Raw genomic sequence first — 13204 nt, 5'->3', positions numbered from 1 at the left:
TGATATTGTTGCTCCAATCAACTTAGTAGAAACAACAACAAAGAAAACTCACCAGAGATGAGAGCCGAAGACTTTCGGCATAGGAAGTCACCCTCGTTCTGATGAGATCGAAAGTAGTGACTCTTTTATTACAAACACGATCGGTTTCTGGAAAATTATATTCCCATCTTCAGGTGTCGAAATCTAGTAGTCAGCTATGAGGTGGTCGCATGCCATATATATCAGACTGTCTGCAGTCTGGCGTCTACGGCATGCGGCAACCTCCCAGCTGACTAATTTATACATCTGAAGACGGGTATACAATTTTCGCGAAATCGGTTGTGTTTATAACAAAATAAATTCACAACCGAAGCGTATGTTTTCAGTCTCACTGTGCAGCTCAGTTCCAGATGTTCTTTTTTAGATCCCAGCTTCATTCTGCCAATGGCCTTGTCAAAGAGGGCGGAGGAGCGAACAGTAGTTCACAGTACTCCCTTGTCCTTTGGGTGGGGAACTGTCTCTTAAAGGCGCAATAACCGACAACGATCAAGGGCATGAGGATGCAGAAGGAAATGGAAACCGCTGCGTTAGAGACACATGATGTGTATCCACAGGACATATGGCCTGTAACGGAAAAAGTGACATGATGATCTCTCCTTTGGCAAAAGATTTCGGATTACTCCCCCATTCCGATCTCCTTGACGAAACTGACAAGGGGGAGACTACTATGAGAAAACGATGGAATAACGAACGACGGAATAACATTCTACGAGCCGGAGCATGGAATGTCGGGAGTTTGAACATGATAGGAAAATCTGAGAAGGTAAATGGATACCATCAACCTACATATGGTAGGTGTCAGTGAAGTGAAATGGAAAGAAGACAAGGATTTCCCGTTCGATGAATACAGGTTATATGAATATCAGAAGAAAGTGGTATCATGGGAGTAATATTCGTTATGAATAGGAAGGTAAGGGAGAGAGTGAGCTATTGTGAACAGTTAAGTGATAGGGTTGTTATCATTAAATTCGACAACTACAGTTCAGGTATACATGCTACCGTCGAAAACAGAAGGTGAAGAGATAGTGAAAGTGTATCAGGACACTGAACACGTAATTTAGTATGTAAAGGGAGATGAAAACCTAATAACTTTGGGGGACTGGAACGTGGTTGTGGGAGAGGGAATAGAAAAAAAGATTTCCTGCAGAATGTGGATTTGGCAGTAGGAATCAGAGAGGAGAAAGACTAATTGAATTCTGCAATAAATTTCAGATCATCATAGATAAAACTCTGTTCAAGAATCGCAAGAGGAGGAGGTATACTTGGAAAAGACCTGGGAGCACGGGAAGATTCCAGCTGGATTACATCATGGTCAGATAGAGATTCCGAAATCAGATACTGGATCGTAAGGCGTACCCAGATCCAGATAGAGACTCAGATCACAATTTAGTAATGATGAAGAGTTGACTAAAATTTAAGAGAATTATCCGAAAGAATCCGTGTGTAAGGAAGTGGGGCACTGAAGAACTGAGCAATGACGATACGCGTTTGAAGTTCCCTAAAGTCGTGGATACTGCGATAAGAAATAACGCAGCAGGTATTTCAGTTGAAGAGAAGTGGACATCTCTAAAAGGAAGGTAAGTCCAATGAAATCTTGGGTAACGAAGAAACACTTCAACAGATCGACGAAAGCAGGAAATCCAAAACCGTTCACGGAAAGACCGTAATACGTCAACGTAAATCACTTAGGAATGAAATAAACAGGTAGTGCATGGCATATAAGGCGAAAGGGTTCAAGGAGAGATGTGAAGAAATCAAAGAAGAAATAATCGTCGGGAGAACTCACTCAGCTTATACAAAAGTCAAAACACCCTTCGGTGAAATTAAAAGCAAGAGTGGGAACATTAATAATTTAATTGGGAGTACGACTGTTAAACGCAGAGAAGAGACAGGATAGGTGTTAAGAGTAAATTCAAGGAGGGGAGGGCGTGGCTGATGACATGACAGAAGTAAAAATTAGAGTTGACATGGAAGACACAGGGAATCCACTATTAGAGTCTGAATTCAGAAGAGATCTGAAAGACTTTTGATCAAGTGATGCTCGAGGAATAGATAATATTCTATCGGAATTTCTAATATCATTTGGGGAAGTGACAACAAAACGACTATTCACTTTGGTGTGTAGGATGTATGAGACTGGTAACGCACTATCAAAACTTCGGAAAAATATCATTACATAATTCCGAAGATGGCAATGGCAGATGAGTGCGGGAACTGTTGCACAATCAGCTCAACAGCTCACGAATCCAAGTTGCTGATAAAAATAATACACAGAAGAATGGGGAAAAAATTGAGGATCTGCAAGGTGACGATCAGCTGAGCTTTAGGAAGGATAATGGAAGCAATCTGAAGAAAAATAAAGACACTTTCATAAGATTTGCCCACCTAGTATAAGCGTTCGACATTGTAAAATGGTCCAAGATGTTTGAAATTCTGAGAAAAATGGGAGCAAATTGTAGAGAAAGACGGGTAATATAAAAAACACTTATAATAACCAAGAGGTGACAGTAATATTAGAAGACCAAGGTCGATGTTCGCTGCTCAGGGCCTTACCGAGAGCATGGCGAGCTTGGTTGCTGCCTAGGGCACAGGCAGAGAGCGGGTGCTAAAACTGACATCCCCCACTCCCCAAAACAATGACGGTTTAAGAATTAACCGGGAACAGTACATGTGTTCATCTGCTCTGCCTGCAAGAAGATTTTCCCTCAGCCTGAGACTGTAAACGCATCCTGTTATCACATTGCCTTATCGTCCAAGTACAATCATAAAGAAATTATTGCTACTGAACCGGTGTCACATCGGCCACGTGTCAACTGTGTATTCGGTTCATGTAGCTGCCGACTACGCAGATATCTCATTTTCAAGAATGGAGTTTTTGCTGCAACTTCGGTTCAGCATTGTACGAGGGTTGGAACTTTAATAGTGGCCACTATTTATTTACAACTCGTACAAAATAGATACGTGTTTCAAAGTTTCATTGACTTTCAAAGTAGTCACCAGCATTGTGTATAACCCATTGCCAGCGATGTGGAGGTCGTAGGATACTCTTAGCAGTGCCAGTTGTGTTGACAGTTCTAGTGGCGCCGTCTATTGCCCGACGATTCTGTAGCAGTTGTGAAGCGAATGCCACGAAGTGTTCTTCTGTTTAGAAATCGAGTTGAACTCACGAGGGCTTAAGTGATGGGAGTGCATTAGGTGGTATAGCACTTAGCCGCCCCATCAGTCAAACAAATCAGTAACAGCTTGCACTGTACGTGCTTGAGCCTTGTCCTGCAACATGATGGTCAGGTCCTGCAGAAAGTGTCATCAATTCTGTCTCTAAGCTGGTCGTAGGTTGTGTTCCAAAAACAAACAGCATAGAGACAGAAGTGATGACACTCTGCAGGACCTGGCCATCATTTTTCAGGGCAATGCTCAAGTACGTACAGTGCAAGCTGTTACTGACTTGTTTGACTGATGGGGCTGCTAAGTGCTACACCACCTGCTGCACTCCCCTGACTTAAGCTCTCTTAAGTTCAATTCGATTTCTAAACTGAAGGGAACACTTCACGGCATTCCCTTCAGAACGCCTACAAATTCGTAGGGCAATAGACCGCGCCGCTCGGACTGTCAACACGACTGGCACAGCTAAGAGTATCCTACGACTTCCACATCGCTGGCAACGGGTTATACACAATGCTGGTGACTACTTTGTAACCCGTATCTATTTTGTACGAGCTGTAAATAAATAGTTGCCACTATTAAAGTTCCAACCTTCGTAGGTTGTCAAATGGTGGCAAGTGGAAGCTGACGCAAATACACTGTTTGAGAGTATTCTGATTTTTGCCGGTTTCTGCCAACTGAGGAATGGAGTCAAGCTGTTTAAGCTGGAGAGCTTCAACTTACGAGGGAGTGCTGAAAATAATGACTCCCTTTCTTTTATTCGAAAAATCTTCAAGCTTTTTAAATAAAACAAACATCGTTAACATTCTACATCTTTATTCATCGTGTATAAATTTTTATTTTTCAATACAGTAACCCTGGCGACGAACAAATTTCTCCCTACGAATACCAGTTTGTTGATACCGCAACTGTAGACGGAGTTTCAACCTCACTCCACTTGCACCCCTTCATCACTATCAAAGTGAAGTCTTCGAATGTGTTCTTTAAGTTTCGGATGGGGGGAAGTCGGGAATATATGGAGGATGATCGATGACAGTGAAGCCAAGGCGTCGGATTGTTGCAGATATCGCAGCTCTCATTTGTGATCTGGCATTGTTACGTTGAATGAGAGAGAGCTCCATGTGTGGACGAACTATTCGAATCCAAAGTTCGATTACAAAAAAATGGCTCTGAGCACTATGGGACTCAACTGCTGAGGTCATAAGTCTCCTAGAACTAAGAACTACTTAAACCTAACTAACCTAAGGACATCACACACATCCATGCCTGAGGCAGGATTCGAACCTGCGACCGTAGCGGTCGCGCGGTTCCAGACTGTAGCGCCTAGAACCGCTTGGCCACTTAGGCCGGTTTCGATTACAGTACTCTGTTTTACGCGCACCGGCATAGTTTACGTTACACACCGCCAAGTTACACGTTACAATTCGGAGCCCTCTAGCGGCAGGGAGTTGTAACTCGCGTCAGCGAAGCAGAAAAGTCAACCGAGTAATATGCATGACATTTAATTCGTCAACCGATACTGAGAACAGTATAAAAACTTCGGAGGCATTACTTTTCAGCATACCCCCGTATTTCATAGAATAATAAATGAAACGGGATACAAATCTCACACGTAACATACCACTTCGTCTCACTTAAATTTTCTCTTAGCAATGTCTCAAATAAGAATTTTATACCTTACTTCAGTACGTCCTTGACCCTCTAGGTAGCGATCACCTTCCCGTCCTGCTAACCATATCAGGCGGACCTCGCCCTCACCCTGCCCCCCACCCAGACCCCCACGCCCCCCGAGACTCGTCCATGATTACTCCCGTGCCAACTGGGATGCCTGCTGGGACACCATAGATACCCAGATCGGACGCCACCCTCTCACCTACCGGCACTCTGAAGACATCACCCATGCCGCCTCCTCTCTCCACCGGACTTTGTCGGAGTACGTTGAGGCGCACGTCCCCACCAAAGCCATCCACCTCACCATCCTACCTTACCAACACAGGTCGTACTCCTCCTCCACGAATCCTGTCGAGTTTACAGCGCCTTCCCCCGTACCAGGGACCAGGACACACTCCTCCGCCACCGGCAACTCCAGCGCCATATTAGAAATTTGCTCGTTGCCAAAAAACTCCGGGCCTGGCGACAGACATGCACCTGTCTTAATGTTTCACTACCTATTAGCTCCTCCAAGTACTGGTCAGCCTTCCACTGCCTTACTGGCACGAAACCTTCTCCCCACTATCCTCTCCTACACGATGACCACCCTTTCCCGGACGATACCACTAAGGACAATCATTTTGCCTCCCACCTGTTTGTCATCCTTTCCGTCCCTGACGATCCCAAATTTGATTACTCCCTCTTCCCTGACATCCAGGGCACCTCTCTCCCCCCATTTGCTTCTAGCTTTCAGTACTTGGAGGTCACACCACCATCCGATCTCAAGACCCCTATCGTCACACAAGACATCGTCGCCTCCTGGTCATGATCGCATTACATACCGCCACCTCAAAGAAGCCCCCTTCTCCTTCCTTACAGTCCTAGCAAGCCTCTATAATGTTATCCTCCCACCAGCTTTGACCCCGACCTGTGGAAGATTTTCTGGATCCTTATGTTTCCCAAACCTGATAAACCCCCTTCCGACACCTCCTCCTATTGCCCTATCAGTCTCATGTCAGTCTTCAGCAAGGTCCTGGAGTCCATCCTTACCCGCCGCATTCACCACCACCTCCACCAGCATAGCCTCCTTCCCTTGACCCAATGTGGCGTCCGACCTTCCTTCTCTGCCAATGATCTCCTCCTCCACCTGACACACCTTCTTTCCACTCACCTCAATTCCCATCGCTCTGCCATCTTTGTATCCCTTGACCTTGAACTCGCCTATGACCATGTATGGCATCCTGGCCTCCTCTTTAGACCTACGCCCTCCCCATCAACTATGTTTGCCTGATAGCCTCCTTCCTCTCTCACCACCCCTCCTATGTTACCATCCACAACTCCAACTTCTACCCCTCCTGCAGGCGAGCCCCAAGTCTCGGTCCTTTCCCCCTCTCCTCTACCATTTATGCATGGCGGACATGCCACAGCCCCCACCGTCCATCCATCTCCTGCAATATGCCGATGACACCGCCATCCTTGCTCTCGCCCCGTCGCTCCAACTTTCTCAGTGCCTCCTCCAGTCCCACCTCGACCTATTCACTGCATGGTCCAACCAATGGCTCCTTAAGATCAATCCCTCCAACACCTAGGCAATCATCATAGACCACACCACCCCCTCCTTCTACCTCCTGGATTTCTACCTCACCATGTATAGCCCCTCCATTGCCCTCACTCCCACCCTCAAGTACCTTGGCATCACCCTCGACTGCCACATTTCCTGGAGTCCCATCTCCTCACAGTACAAGCCAAGGCACATAACTGTCTCCGTCTCCTCAAACTTCTCTCTGGTCGAACATGGGGATTAGACCTTTCCACTATCCTACATACCTCTGTCCCTCATCAGCCCCATACTATGCTATGCCCACCCCACTTGGATCTCCACCCCCCCCCCCACCTACTACAAATCCCTCCAAATCCTTGAGCGCCATGCACTCTGCCTCGCTTATCGCATCTGTCTCCCATCCCCCATGCAGATCCTTTATGATTTTATTCCCTTCCCCCATCTCCTCCTGTTCCTTGAATGAATACGATTCCTATATGTCTCCCATAAATTGGATCCTCCCGATCCTTTGGTTTCCCCCATCCTCTCCCACCCTAGCTCGCTGCAACACCTGTACCATAGGGTCCCGCCGGCCGGGGTGGCCAAGTGGTTGTAGGCGCTACAGTCTGGAACCACGCGACCGCTACGGTCGCAGGTTCGAATCCTGCCTCGAGCATGGATGTGTGTGATGTCCTTAGGTTAGTTTAAGTAGTTCTAAGTTCTAGGGGACTGATGACGTCAGAAGTTAAGTCCCATAGTGCTCAGAGCCATTTGAACCATAGGTTCCCACCTGGTCTCCATCTCCACACGCTCCATACCCTCGCCCAAGGTGGCTTCCGCCCACTCCCCCTCCCGGATAATGTCCTCTTGCCTTCCATCTACCCCTCCTACCAGATCTAATCCCTCCTTCTTCCCTCCCTCCTCAGGGCTCCCTCTCGCCATCCCTCTCCCCCTTCCCTTCTTCCTTTTCCACTGCTGCTGACCACCTTCTTTCTCCTTTTCACCCTCCCTGTGCTTCTGGCTCCTTTCCTTTTCCCTTCCACCCCCCTCCTCCCCCCTCTTGGTTTCCCCCTACCGTCTCTCCCCCCTCCTACCCTTCACCCGGTGGTAGGTCCCTTTCGGTGCAGTGATTTTTAACGTTTTTGTTGTGGTGTCAGTGTTTCTCCAGCGCCATGTGCAGTGGTAAATTCCATCACCACCAACAGTGTCACCAGCATCATTCATTTGTGTTTCCACTGTGGTGTTCCTTGTTTTCGTGTCGACTCACAGTGTTCAGTCTCCGCATGTGTGTGTGTGACTCTCATCTATGTTGTTTTTAACTCTGTTTTTGTTATTGTTTATTCACCTATTTATACCATTCTCTGTTATGTATTCTTTTCTCATGTGACTATGTTTTTCTGTAACTCTCTTGGCTAAAGAGCAGCATATTATGCTGCTGCCAGCCTGCCCCATTTTGGGGAGTGAAATAACAATAAAGAAAAACGAAAAAAAAATTACTTCAGTCACATTGGAGCCTTGACAGTGTTTACTTGCGAGTACATGAGCATTGTTAGTTACAGTCACGATTTTCTGAGTTTCTGCTCAGTGTTGCTTAGTAGGAGTGTGTGAGTTGATATTGAATTGTCGTTAGCATTCTAAGGCGCCATTGTTTTTCGTACATGTCTCGTTCTACTGGGGATTTATAGGCGACAGACGTTAGGGTATTTTGACTCCGTCAATCTGGCCGAGGACAGTAATTCGTGACCAGGTGAATCTTCTGCTGCCCCTTCATGCAGCAGTGTTACACCGGCCGACGGATGTCCATCCGAGCAGCCTACTGGAGGCGCCGATACTAACACGACCCAATGGGCCAAGGACTGAGCACACCGTGCCCACCAGTAACCACTGATAGTGATAGTGATTTGCGAGAGCCCGTCCAAAGCCTCACGTGAGGGACCTATAATCCACTTCATCATCCGACGACTCCCATGGCCGCCTGGTGATAGACCTCCCACCCAGTGACAGTCACGCCATGTCGGCTCCAAACATGGATACAACTACCCACCAGGTAGATGCACCCACCAGTGCTGTTTCGTCTACACCATCTCTTTGGCCCAGCAGGTCTTCTGGGGCCTCCGCCCCTCTCAGTCCGTACCTGTGGCCGGAAACCTAAACAGTCTTCTGCTCGCGCCCATTGCAGTGGCTGTGATTCGTATTCAGCTGCATCCACACCAGGCGTGGCCACTCCTGTTGGTGCTATGGATCAGGACATTGGTCTGGGTCCCCTTCCAGACGCCACTTATCAGAATCCACAGCCACGATCACCAAAGAAGGAGAAGAGCCCTCCTATTGTGGTCTAGAATCCCATGAACTGTATTAAACTGAACATCAATCTGCAACGCCTTATCACAGGCCAGCTTCGGGCAGTTTAACTGAAAGAGCGTTCAGGTACCTGCTTGACACTAAAGACGATTATCTCCAAGTCCTGAAGTTTGTGAAGTAAATGGCTGTGGATTACTACACCTGCCAGACTTCTGGTGACAGAAAAATGAGAAACGTCATCAAAGACATTTCCTGCAAGGTTACAGAAACAGACGTCAGGGATGAACTGTTCCGTCTCAAGTTCCTGGACCCTTTGGTCCACCAAGACAACAGGAGGGACCCTAAGACCTGGAAGTTAATCCCTATGGCAACCCATGTTGTCCCTCTTATTAGGAGAGAAGACGTTGAATGCGTTTACTAAGTCAGGTATCTCCTGTACATCAAGGTGCGTATTGACTGATATTAAGATCGCAATGGCCCATCCATCTGTCATAGATGTCAACGTTTACAACAAACCAGCAATTACTGCTCACTGCCTTTCTGGTATGTCAAGTGTGCAATCCCACATGCCTCAGAGGAGTACAAACTCTTAGCGTCAGAAAAACCCACGTGCGCCCGCTCTTTGAGCACTGCTCACGAGCCCACCATCTGGTCTCATGGAAGAGTTGTCCCTATATACCAGAAGGCGATGAAGTCTTCCTGCCCTCGAAGAAGGAAGCCAAGAACGAATCGACCACCTCCGCCATCGCTCAGTCTGCTCCTGGTCATCCATCTCCTGTGACGAATACCAATGCCCACCAAACAGAAAGGCCGTCTGAAGCCTCCTTCCACCCATCTGTTGAAGTGCCCCAACCATCCATTGTGGCTCCATCTTCACCAGCCACCATACCCATCCCTCCCCACCAAATGGTCAAGTAGGCCACCCAGGGTACTCCCACAGTGGTGGAGACAGATGTTTCATTTCGGGAAGACATGTGGGAGGTCCGCCAGGCCACCTCTCTATTCGTGCAGCCCCACATCAGGGCTTTCATTCATGAAACAGCTGAAAAGATCCGTCAGTCAGAGGATGGGCTCAGAAAGGTCATTCCCCTGGTGAAAGGGCTCAGCCAGATGTTGTTATAATGGCGAATCGTCCACCACACAACCATCAGCCCGCTTGGGATCTCATCGTCTGTATTTTTAATGGTAATGGCATTAAAAGGATGAAGACTGAACTGAACACCTTCTTCTACAACCACTGTGTGGGTGTTTTACTTGTCTCAGAAAACCAACTCAAATCGACAGACAATTTTCGTTTACGTAACATCATTCACTATTCCACAGATTGACTCCATTGTCAAGGTGGGGGAACAGCAGTGTTCCAGCATAGGTCACTCGTCCATAATCATGAGGCTCCCCAATCACTAGAACATGTGGAAGACACAGTGGTCACTGTCTCTACCCTCCTTGGTGCCATTACTTTTGCTTTGGCGTGTTGAAGCCCTAACCTACCACTTCTTGAAGTGGACCTATGCATATTTACATCATTTGATAAACTCGTCATTGGGGCAGATCTCAACGCAAAGCATCTGGCTTGGCATTCTCACGTCTCTAATCCCAGCGCAGACTCCTTCCTGACCTGGAAGATACTCTGGCACTGTCAGTCTATGGTCCCCACACTCCCACCCGTATAACAGTCTGTACTGACTGCCAGCCAAAAGTTCAGGATGTGGCCGTTTTCAAGAATTGCAGTTTTCGTTGGAAACAGTCCATGGACTGGCCTCCGACATCGACCTGGTGCTCCTGCACCTTACTCATGTCGCTCTGTCTTTAGACGTCCGTTCTACCTCGACTATCATGGACTGGGACAAATTTTCCAGGATCCTGAACAACACAACCCAGCAAGACTTCGAAATGACAACGCCTGCCAATCTGGTTAGCGCTGTTTAACCACGAAAATCCAGAAGGCAATGAAGGCATCTACTTCCACTGTCCCTATGGCTGTAACCCCAGAGGATGACTTGCCTCCCCTACTCCACGAACTAAAAATCCAGAAGAACTGCTGCTGAGGGTGACCGAAGCAGTTTCCTGGCTCTTGGGATAAGCATCGCTTGAGGCGTCTTCAACGTGAAATCTGCCACCGCCTTGCTGAATGGGAAACAGAATAAAGGGCGTTCAAGATGCCTGCCTTTCTCCTCCAGCATAATTCAGAATGGGCTATTGTACAAGCTTTTTGGCATTCCACAGTGAGGACTAACCATCCCATCTGCACAGTGGATGGCTTAACTTATGATGCCCTCCGTGTGGTGGAAATTCTGACTGATGCATTTGAGGCCTAAAATCAACTGCTCGTCCATGAACTTATGACTGATGAACTCCAGGATGAACACGATATTCTGGCGGCCGTTGCCGCTTTCAGGTAAAGACAACCTCTTACTGCCCTCACCTTATATCCCCAGCAGAAGTTCAGTGGATCCTCCAGCGGAAGCATGGGTAGTCAGCTCCAAGTTTGGATGTCATCGTAAACGAAAACCTCCATCGGCTCCCATGCAAGTCACTGCTCTTATTCACCAGCATCCTGAACTGCTGTCTCAAGACTGGCCTTTCCCTCCACACTGGAAGCACGCCAAACTGATTGGCATCCCCAAGCCCTCGACGGATCCTACAGTGCTTACCAACAACAGGCCTATTAGCCTTCCGAATACCATGGCGAAGTTTCTAGAATCTTGAGCCGGCCGCGGTGGCCGAGCGCTTCTAGGCGCTTCAGTCCAGAACCGCGCGACTGCTACAGTCGCAGATTCGAATCCTGCCTCGGGCATGGATGTGTGTGATGTCCTTAGGTTGGTTAGGTTTAAGTAGTTCTAAGTTCTAGGGGACTCATTACCTCAGATCTTAAGTCCCATAGTGCTCAGAACCATGTGAACCGTTTTTTCTAGAATCTTGATCCTCCATTTCCCATCCTCTGGCGGTGGCTGGGAAAATCCGTCTAAGACAGTTCGGATTTGCTTCCCACCTGTTGGCTGAACTACAAGTTCTTAGGATCATACTAATGACCTCAGCAGTTGAGTCCCATAGTGCTCAGAGCCATTTGAACCATTTTTTAGGATCATAGAACATGTCAGCAAGGGCTTTAGTTCCACCATATCGTGTGAAACCCAGCTCGCGCTATTCGTCCACGAGACTCAGAGGGCCATAGACATGGGATCCCAGGTACAAGGCGTGTTTCTTGACTTCCGCAAGGCGTTTGATACAGTTCCCCACAGTCGTTTAATGAACAAAGTAAGAGCCTACGGACTATCAGACCAATTGTGCGATTGAATTGAAGAGTTCCTAGATAACAGAACGCAGCATGTCATTCTCAATGGAGAGAAGTCTTCCGAAGTAAGAGTGATTTCAGGTGTGCCGCAGGGGAGTGTCATGGGACCGTTGCTATTCACAATAAATATAAGTGACCTTGTGGATAACAGCTGAATCTCACTGAGGCTTTTTGCGGATGATGCTGTAGTATATCGAGAGGTTGCAACAATCGAAAATTGTACTGAAATGCAGGAGGATCTGCAACGAATTGACGTAGTGAATCGCAATTGAATCTTAATGTAGACAAGTATAATGTGCTGCGAATACATAGAAAGAAAGATCCGTTATCATTTAGCTACAATATAGCAGGTCAGCAACTGGAAGCAGTTAATTGCATAAATTATCTGGCAGTAGGCATTAGGAGTGCCAAAGGCCTTGCCGCAGTGGTAACACCGGTTCCCGTCAGATCACCGAAGTTAAGCGCTGTCGGACTGGGCTAGTACTTGGATGGCTGACCATCCGCTATGCTGAGCGCTGTTGGCAAGTTCTTCAGTACTGCTCACCGGTGTAGGATCCATACCAGATAGAGTTGATAGAAGAGATAGAGAAGATCCAACGGAGAGCAGCGCGTTTCGTTACAGAATCATTTAGTAATCGCGAAAGCGTTACGGAGATGATAGATAAACTACAGTGGAAGACTCTGCAAGAGAGACGCCCAGTAGCTCGGTACGGGTTTTTGTTGAAGTTTCGAGAACATACCTTCACCGAGGAGTCAAGCAGTATATTGCTCCCTCCAATGTATATCTCGCGAAGAGACCATGTGGATGAAATGAGACAGATTAGAGCCCACACAGAGGCATACCGACAATCTTTCTTTCCACGAACAATACGAGACTTGAATAGAAGGGAAAACCGATAGAGGTACTCAAGGTACTCTCCGCCACACACCGTCATTTGATTTAGTCATGACAGCCGGCCGAAGTGGCCGTGCGGTTCTAGGCGCTGCAGTCTGGAACCGCGAGACCGCTACGGTCGCAGGTTCGTATCCTGCCTCGGGCATGGATGTGTGTGATGTCCTTAGGTTAGTTAGTTTTAAGTAGTTCTAAGTTCTATGGGACTAATGACGTGAGAAGTTGAGTCCCATAGTGCTCAGAGCCATTTGAATCATTAGTCATGACAATCTCGTGTACAAAATGCTGACACAGACGAACATCCCCACATCTATATCAAGATCGT

The 13204-nt window shown here is 47.4% G+C and overlaps 1 pseudogene; it reads left to right on the top strand.

Annotated features, from left to right (window-relative positions):
• Positions 1 to 12393: 12393 nt before the first annotated feature.
• Positions 12394 to 12511, top strand: LOC126250261 (5S ribosomal RNA; annotated as a pseudogene).
• Positions 12512 to 13204: the final 693 nt, after the last annotated feature.

This window comes from Schistocerca nitens, chromosome 3, assembly GCF_023898315.1.
Source record: "Schistocerca nitens isolate TAMUIC-IGC-003100 chromosome 3, iqSchNite1.1, whole genome shotgun sequence".
NCBI lineage: Eukaryota > Metazoa > Arthropoda > Insecta > Orthoptera > Acrididae > Schistocerca > Schistocerca nitens.
The sequence above is the reverse complement of the archived record's forward strand: the minus strand, read 5'-3'. Positions and strand labels throughout refer to the sequence as shown.